Source organism: Panthera uncia, chromosome B4, assembly GCF_023721935.1.
Source record: "Panthera uncia isolate 11264 chromosome B4, Puncia_PCG_1.0, whole genome shotgun sequence".
Taxonomy (NCBI): Eukaryota; Metazoa; Chordata; class Mammalia; order Carnivora; family Felidae; genus Panthera; species Panthera uncia.
The window spans coordinates 108,319,313-108,328,107 of record NC_064809.1 but is presented as its reverse complement, the minus strand read 5'-3'; the positions used below and the strand labels follow the sequence as shown (position 1 = coordinate 108,328,107).

The following is an 8,795-nucleotide window of genomic DNA, read 5'->3' as shown; positions in this document are numbered from 1 at the left end:
TTTCTTTGTCCAATCAGATAACATTGCTTTTATTAACTTAAAACTCAATTTCTATAGTTATAGCATCTATTAGCACTCACTCATTTTTAGCTCTTTCGCTAAATGTAAATCCATGGTGTCCTTGATTCATGTCCCAGTGAATTCTAGATTTGCACTGGAGCTTGGTCTTGATTTAGTAAATGCCTTCAACTTCTTTGTTTATAAAATGACAACCAAAATATTGGCACTTTAGTGATAATAATGAGGTTCTTTTTCGCACACTATAATTTTCTCCTGATCTGTATCAAAAGACTATTGAGTGATTGCTTCGCCAGTACATATACTAAAATTGGAAGCATACAGAGATTGGCACAGCCTCTGTGCAAGGATGACACACAAATTCATGAAGCATTCCATAAAAAAGACAAAACAAACAAACAAACAAAAACTACTGATGAAGAAAAAAAAACTAAATTATGGTTCTGACCGCTAATGATGAATTTACAGCATAGTAGCATCTCACATGGGAATTAGTTTTAAGGTTAGTACTTAAGGTAAAATGAAATGAAATAAATAATGCCCTTGCAAATGAACTTCCAGTAAAATATCCATTAAATCCAATACAGTTTTCCCTCCGGTCTTAGAATAGAACTGTTTTTTTGGTTAAGCAACAGGCGACAGTTGGCATTAATGTCTCAGAATAAAAGTATTTACTGCATGTTTAAAAAATGAGGATTACAGTTACTGCAGCAAGATGCTTACACTCAGGTAGTTGAGAAGGAGATAACTGGGGAATTGCAGATTCGTATCTTCCATTTCATGCTTACTGGGGGCTGTAAGCTCATCCTGTGGACAGTGGATACAATTAGCTGATCTCTCTCTCTGCTCTCTGCACATGTATAATTGAATTTATTTAAGTTACGGAAGCATACCATGCTACTTCTTTATCATGTTTAGCAGATGACATCAGTATACTAGATCCTTTAACATGTTTGAGCAATCTTTTCATAATCATATATGAGAGTTAGACAATATCACTAGCAAGTTTTTTTTAACGCATTGATTGAAACCAACCAACAAGGAAAAAATACTAACAATTTGGCAGAAGTATTGCCCAAAGTATGCTACAAGTATAACAATGACAAAAGATAAATCATAGGATCAAAATATTTAGACTAGTTGTTTGCTGGGCGCTCCCAGTGTAGCTGCGATGCACAAGAATCTGGAAACATCTTTGTCTTTTTGATATGGGGGTGGAAGAGCTTGGGAAAAGGGGTATTACAAAGCTATATGACCACATGGAATGCACTAATTGGTGCTGCATATGCTGAAGTGAAATTATCTTGGTAATTGAGATAGAAGTATTGCCTGCAAAAGCAGAATTCTCCTACCAGTACAGCTTTAGAAGATATCCAAGCACACATTTTACATATTATACCACTAATATTCCTTTTTTTTTTTTTTTGCTAGGAGCAATGTTATTTAACCTATACAAATATACTACAGATGAATAAATGGTGTGTTGGACTCTACAGTTAAAATTGAAAGATTAGTATTTTTTCCCTTTCGGAGGATGGACTCACTATATGGTCATATATGGATAGACTCATGGGCTTCTATGTAAATAAAATAACAAAGAGTACGTATGTATGTATGTATGTAGGCAAAATGGAGAAATGCATTCTCTTTTTTCTTCCTAGGCCTGTACTGACTTATGTTATCTTGATAGGTCCACTTTTTTGGCTATTATTTTAAATAGTTAACATGCTGTTGCAAAAATTTATTTGAGGAAAATGTGTAGACTCAGATGCAAAAAGAAGGAGGAGGGGCACCTGGATGGCTCAGTCGGTTGAGCGTACGACTTCAGCTCAGGTCATGATCTCACGGTTTGGCTTGTGGGTTTGAGCCCGGCATCAGGCTCTGGGCTGACAGCTCAGAGCCTGGAGCCTGCTTCAGATTCTAGTGTCTCCCTCTCTGTCTGCCCCTCCCCCACTTGTGCTGTGTGTCTCTCTCAAAAATAAATAAACATTAAAAAAAATTAAAAAAAAAAAAAAGAAAAAAGAAGGAGGAGGAAAAAAAGGAAGAAAGGGGGAAAGAAACAATTAAGTATTAAGTATATTACTTTACTTATGAAATTGTAATAAATTGACAGTGGAGTAAAGTCATAAGGTTAAATAAACTACAAAATTTAAAAACCACAACAAATTAAATCTAAAATAATAACAAACACCCATTTTTGTCTCTCTGTGTGTGTCTAGAAATGTTAACACTTACTAAATAGAGTAATATTTTGAGGACACCAGAGTTGAGTTTATTTTACTTTGTAAAATATATGGTTCCCTTACAGAGATGTCTGGAGTGTAATAAATCAGTGTTTGATTATAAAAAGCCCTCAATTCAGAGTAATTTAAGTAAGTCTTAAATGACAAGTACATAGATTTTTCATGCATTTCTAATTCTGATGTTAAGGCTGAATTATGATGAATCAGGTTTTAATTAGGCATTTTGTAAATAAAGCACTAAAATCTTTTTCACATAAATAAATGGTACAAAAAAATCTCACTACCAAGGGAGTTTTAAAGTACAATACTTACTACATACTCTCTGGACTAGCATACTTCTGGACTAGCCTACTTCTGAAGGAAGGAAGGAAGGAAGGAAGGAAGGAAGGAAGGAAGGAATTTAGGAATATATTTTAGAAGTATTCTTCCCTAGGAACTTCATTGAAAATTCTGAAAAACCAAATAAAGTACATTCTGTAATGTCAGTGACTTTATACTTCTTATCTACATTCAAATAAAAGTTGTAATCAATAAGAAATAATTGTTCAAATAGTGACTTAATTGAATATTGCTTGTGTATATATTCTCTCATTTGATATTAAAAAAAATTTAAGCTAGTATTAGTTTAACCTTCCTTCACCCCAAATATGTAGATGAAACTCTGTTTCAGAAAGTTAAGTAACTCACCAAAGATTATACACTTTTGGAGAGTGTGTTGAGGGAGAGGCCGGTCTCTGATTACAAAGCTCTTTACTCTGTACCACACGGAAACCTTGTTATTTTTAAAAACGAACCATCTCTAGGATTGGTTTCTAGAAGTCTAGATTCCATACTAATATGTCAGTTTTTCCAGACAGATTTCATGGGTTGGTTGGAGGTGGGAAGACAAGAGAAGATGAGGTTCTTGGATTCTTTTATGTTCCACTGCTTCTAGTGTTAGCCACAACAGAGACAAACAATGAAAGTAACAAATAGAAACTATTCCTGGACCGTGATTTTAAAGTGCATACTAGTTGGAGGGAGCACATGTTTTCCGTTTTCCCAAGTTCTTTCCTTAGTCTTTTCTCTCTTCTTCCACTGGCCTGTTCTTACAAGAGGACGGGGAGGAAGCTGGGAGAGGAGGAGGAAAGATACCTATCTGTGAGAGTGAAAACAGGGATCACAGGGCTCCCTTACTCAGATTCCACTTGGCTTTTCAGGATCTGCCTATCCTCAGGCCTCTCTCATCGGAGTCGGTTCCCCTTCTGTTCACCAGGTCAGAGCTGTTTGCCGCACAGAGGCAGGTTGGGACCTTCCTTGTGATCAGTGGGGTTATAGTGATGCACTGGAAGTCAATAGGTGGCTTCTAGATCTAGATTGGAGAAAGGAAGTACCAGAGGCTCATTTTAGCCCACCAGCTTGCGTTGTGCTTGCCAGTATACGACTGCTCATTTATCTCTGCTTCCCAGTTCAAAATTCAGGAGGGTTGACTAGACATCTCCAGAATCCCAAAATACTTGTTTTATTGTCATTGTTGCTACTAAGAAAGCAGAATATTCTGAAGAGAATATGTTAATAAAGTTTGGTCCCTTGAAAGACTCTAAGATAATTTTAAGAAAGTAAAAAAATGTGTTATGTTTTCGATTTTCTCCAGTGACCGCAATAACTAAAATGGGAATATTTCCAGACCTTGCTTTTGGGAACATATAAATCAAAGGCAGTAATAAAAAAAAACTGGATAATTTTGTAAGTTTCGCAGCCTGACAGTATTCCTTTAAAAACTGCAAATCCTTGACACATTATAGTTTAAGAATATGCTTTCACATGTCTAATTGCTAGCTGATAGAAAGACATGAATCTGCTTGGAATCCAAAGTTTCCATCTGTCTAGCTGATCCCTTCAATGTGAGTTTGCTAATAATGAATTTTATTTTAAAAAATGAACATACTACATTAGCATATGAAAATGTGTTTTTCATTTTTTCTGAAGGTTTTAGTGTGATTATAACCTGCAAATCACCTAATCCCAGATTCTTCAGCCTAGATCGCTTTCCCTGGCCAGGCACTCTTGCAGTAGAGTGAATCCTCTGCTTTTTTTTTTTTTTTTTTAATGTTTATTTTTGAGAGAGAGACAGACAGAGCGTGAGTGAAAGAGGGGTAGAGGGAGAGGGAGGCAGAATCTGAAGCAGGATCCAGGCCTTGAGCCATCAGCACAGAGCCTGATGCAGGGCTTGACCTCACAAACTGTGAGATCATGACCTGAGCTGAAGTCAGACACTTAACCAACTGAGCCACTCAGTCTCCCCCAGCATCTGCTGCTTTTATTGCAGAGCCATTATTTCAGTAGCAGTTGGAAAACTACTGGTGTAATCATGGTTGATGGACTGCACCCCTCAGTAGATTGTTGGTTCCATGAATGAAGGGATCACATCTGTTTTGTTCACCATATTCCTGTCATCCAGCATAGAGCCCAATATATGACAAGTAAACTTCAGGCAAAATCAACATATCACATTTACAATGCAGATATTAGAATCAACTCTATTTAAACCAAACATTAAAGAAATTTGCAAGGTTGGAGGGGTGCCTGGGTGGCTCAGTCAGTTAAGCGTCCGACTTCGGCTCAGTTCATGATCTCACAGTTCATGGATTCGAGTCCCATGTTGGGCTCTGCACTGACAGCTCAGAGCCTGAAGCCTACTTCAGATTCTGTGTCCCCCCCCCCCCCCACCTTCCCGCCTCTCTCTCTGCCCCTCCCCCGCTCATGCTCTGTCTCTCAAAAATAAATAAACATTTAAAAAACATTTAAAATAAATTTTATTTAGATTGGATAATTTAATCATTTATGTTTAAAGCAATTATTGTTAGGTATAAGAACTTACTGTTGTCCTTTTGTTACATGTTTTCTCTTGTAGATCCTTTGTTCTTTGCTTCCTCTTCTGTTGTCTCTCTTGGTGATTTAATTACTTTTCATGGAGGTATGCTTTGACTCCTCTATCATAACCTTTTGTGAACCTACTACAAGCTTTTCTTTTGTGGTTACCATGAGGCTTACATAATAAGTTTGGTATAGCCTTTTTGCGGTTCAACCTATTTGGGAATTCATGAATCTGGATACCTACTTCTCTCCCCATGTTTGCAAAGTTTTCATCTATTTCTTTAAATAGACTTTCTGTCCCTTTTTATTGTCTCCTTCCAGGATTCCCATAATGTATACATTGATTCTTTTGATCCCATGCCATCAAAAAAAGGTAGACTTTATTTTTCATTCTTTTTTTTTTCCTCCTAACTAGGTCATTTCAAATGATCTGTCTGAATTCATTGATTTTCTCCTGTTTTGTTGAGTATGTTATTGAAGCTCTCTATTGAATTCTTCAGTTCAGTATTCTTCAACTTTAGAATTTCTGTTTGTTTGTTTTTTTACTTCTTTGTTGAACTTCTCATTTGGGTCATGCCTTGTTTCCCTAATACTGTGTAGTTGTCTGTGTGTTCTTGCAGTTCACTCAATTTAAGAAGACTATTCTGCATTCTTTGTCAGACAGTTCATAGATTTCTATTTCCTTAGGGTCACTTACTGGAGCTTTATTAGTTTCCTTGGACAGTGTCATGTCTACCGGATCCTTTGTGATCCTTGTATCCTTACATTGGCGTATGTGCTTTTGAGTAGAGTCTCCTCTACTAGACTTTATAGGTTTGTTGGCAAGGAAAGACCTTAGCCACTCCTCTTAGCTTGGACTACTAGATGGATCAGCCTGTAGTGTCTGTAAAGTGTCTGTAGTGTAGGGTTTGCCATTGTGGTCTCTATGGGCAAGGCCACTGCCTGTGCTCTGAGGTCAGGTGAAGAGTGCCATGGTTGGGTTCTGCAGTCAGGCATGATTGCTGTTTGGACTCCCTGACTGAGTGGGGCTACAGTCTGTGCTCCATGATTGCATGGGGTCACTGGCTGGGTTCTGTGTCTGGATGAGGCTGCAGGCTCTGTTCAGCAGTTGGGTAGAGCCGTATGCTAAGCTTCACTGCTGGGTTGGGTGGTAGACTGGACTCCATGGCTGAATGGTACTATGGGCTATACTCTGAGGCTGTTCAGGATGATTGTTCAGGCTCCCTGGTTATCTGGGGCCAGAGAGTATACACCACAGTTGGGCATGGTTGCTGGCTTGTCTCCCTGACCATAAAGCCCATGGGATGTACTCTGCAGCTGCTGAGTATCTGTGACCACTCTTCCCAGAAGGGCTGTCTATGTTCAGCAGTTGGGCTGAAAGGCAAATTTGGTCCCCAATCTGGGAAAACACTATTGGTAGGCATGTAAATTAATACAGTTGCTCTGGAAAACAGAATTGAGTTTCCTCAAAAAATTTTAAATAGAACAATTATTTGATCCAGCAATCCAATTTCTAAGCATATGTCAACAAATAAAAAAAGGAAAAAAAATGAAGTCACTATCTTGAAGAGATATCTGCACCTCCATGTTCACTGCAGCATTAATTTACAATAGCCAAGACAGAGAAACAACCAAAGTGCCCATCAATAGATGAATGGATAAAGAAAATGTGACACACACACACACACACACACACACACACACACACACAGGAATATTATTTATCTGTGAGAAAGTGGGAAATCCTGTCATTTGTGACAACATGGATGAACCTCAAAGGCATTACGCAAGTAAAATAAGTCAGATTGAAAAAAGATAAATACTATATGATCTCACTTATATGTAGAATCTAAAAAGAAACTGAAATGATAGAAATAATACATTGGCAGCTGCCAGAGGTGGGGCTACGTGGAGAAAATGGATGATAGTAGTCAAAGGCAAAGTCAAAGTAGTCAAACAAACTCCCAGTTATATGATAAACAAGTTCTGGGGATCCAACGTACAGCATGGTAACTATAGTTTACAATACTGTATGTTTACTTGGAAGTTGCTAACAGTTCTTACCACAAAAAAACGTTAACTGTGAGGTGATGGATGTGTTAACTAACCTTATTGTGACAATCATAAATATATGTTAAATCACCATATTGTACCCCTTAAACTTACACAATGTTATATGCCAGTTATCTTTCATAAAGCTGGGGAAAATTACAATAACTTAAAACATTGCTACTCTTCTCACTTTTTTTTTTTATTTTGGAAAATATGCTTGCTTTTCATAGTTGTAGGTTAGCTATGTTAACCAGAGAGAATCAAAATAAATAGTATAGTGTCTGCAACAGAGTAAGTGTTCAATAAAGTACTCTTTAGTATCACTATTAATAAAATTATTACTATATGCCCATTCTTGGGACAAATGTAAAAACCTACCATCCAAAGTGATTTCAAAAGCAGTATGTTTTTCCAGTCTTGTCTACAGCCCCTCTATCTCATTCTCTGCCTCATCCACAGAAAGGTTTTTGAGATTCCTCCAGAACACCAAATCCATTTGACTTTCTTAGTTTTGCATATGACATTTGTTCTGCCAGGAAGGTTCTTCTTTTCCTAGTTATTAGCACACTAGTTATTAGCCTTCCTAGTTATTAGCCTTGAGTGCAACTTCAAGGCTTCCATGTCAGAGTTAATCTCTGTCTTTTAAAAATTTTTTTTTTCAATATTTATTTATTTGTGTGTGTGTGTGTGTGTGTGTGTGAGAGAGAGAGAGAGAGAGAGAGAGAGAGAGAGAGAGAGAGAGAATGAGCAGGGGAGGTGCAGAGAGAGATGGAGACACAGAATCCAAAGCAGGCTCCAGGCTCTGAGCTGTCTGTACAGAGCCTGACACGGGGCTTGAACCCACGAGCTATGAGATCATGACCTGAGCTGAAGTGGATGCTCAACCAACTGAGCCGCCCAGGAACCCTGAGTTAATCTCTGTCTTTTGGCACTTTGAACACAATACTTTCAGCATATTTTACTTCATATTTTATCTTATTTATTTTTACCCCTTTCAAGTCTCTAAAGCAGTGTCTGGCATATAATAAGCACCCAAGAAATGCTTATTGTGAGAACGTGTGAATGCAACTGAGTATGTTTTCTTTTTACACAATATGTATTCTTTAAACGGTTCTTTAAATTTGTTTCAATTTTATTTTTCAGGATGGTAGGGCTTTATTTACGAAAAATGATTACAGATGTTGTTAAGGATACCCGTCCTATTTTCTGCCAGACTTCACCAGTGAAGGTGTGCCATAATCTTTGTGTTTTCCAACAGTTGCTGCTAGAACTGGCTTTCTCAAGTACAAAAAAATTAATTAGAGATGCTTTTCTCACAGATTATCTAAGGATGAGGCCACTCTCTGGGGTCCCTTGACAGAAAGCCGTTGGTGACTCCCAGTTCAAACTCTTCATAAAGGCCCTTAGTAAATGCTGGCTTTTGCATAGTATGGTAGAGAGGGGGAAAGTCAGAAAGAACTGAGGGGACCAGCGGTATGCTTCTTTCTTATCAGCGATAAATTCCTTAATCTCAATTCAGTTTTACTGAGTCATTTCTAGGCACGAAAATTTGGCATACTGAAAGTTACGAAGTGCTAAGTGTTAAAAAAGAGCCTTAGAATAAGGTTTATTTACCAAGCTTCCAAT

General features: G+C 37.7%; 1 non-coding gene across 1 annotated transcript; it reads left to right on the top strand.

The window, feature by feature from the left end:
- Positions 1–298: 298 nt before the first annotated feature.
- On the top strand, positions 299–402 carry LOC125920518 (U6 spliceosomal RNA). The gene has a single exon (XR_007457104.1). It is a non-coding gene; the product is annotated as a U6 spliceosomal RNA (small nuclear RNA).
- Positions 403–8,795: the final 8,393 nt, after the last annotated feature.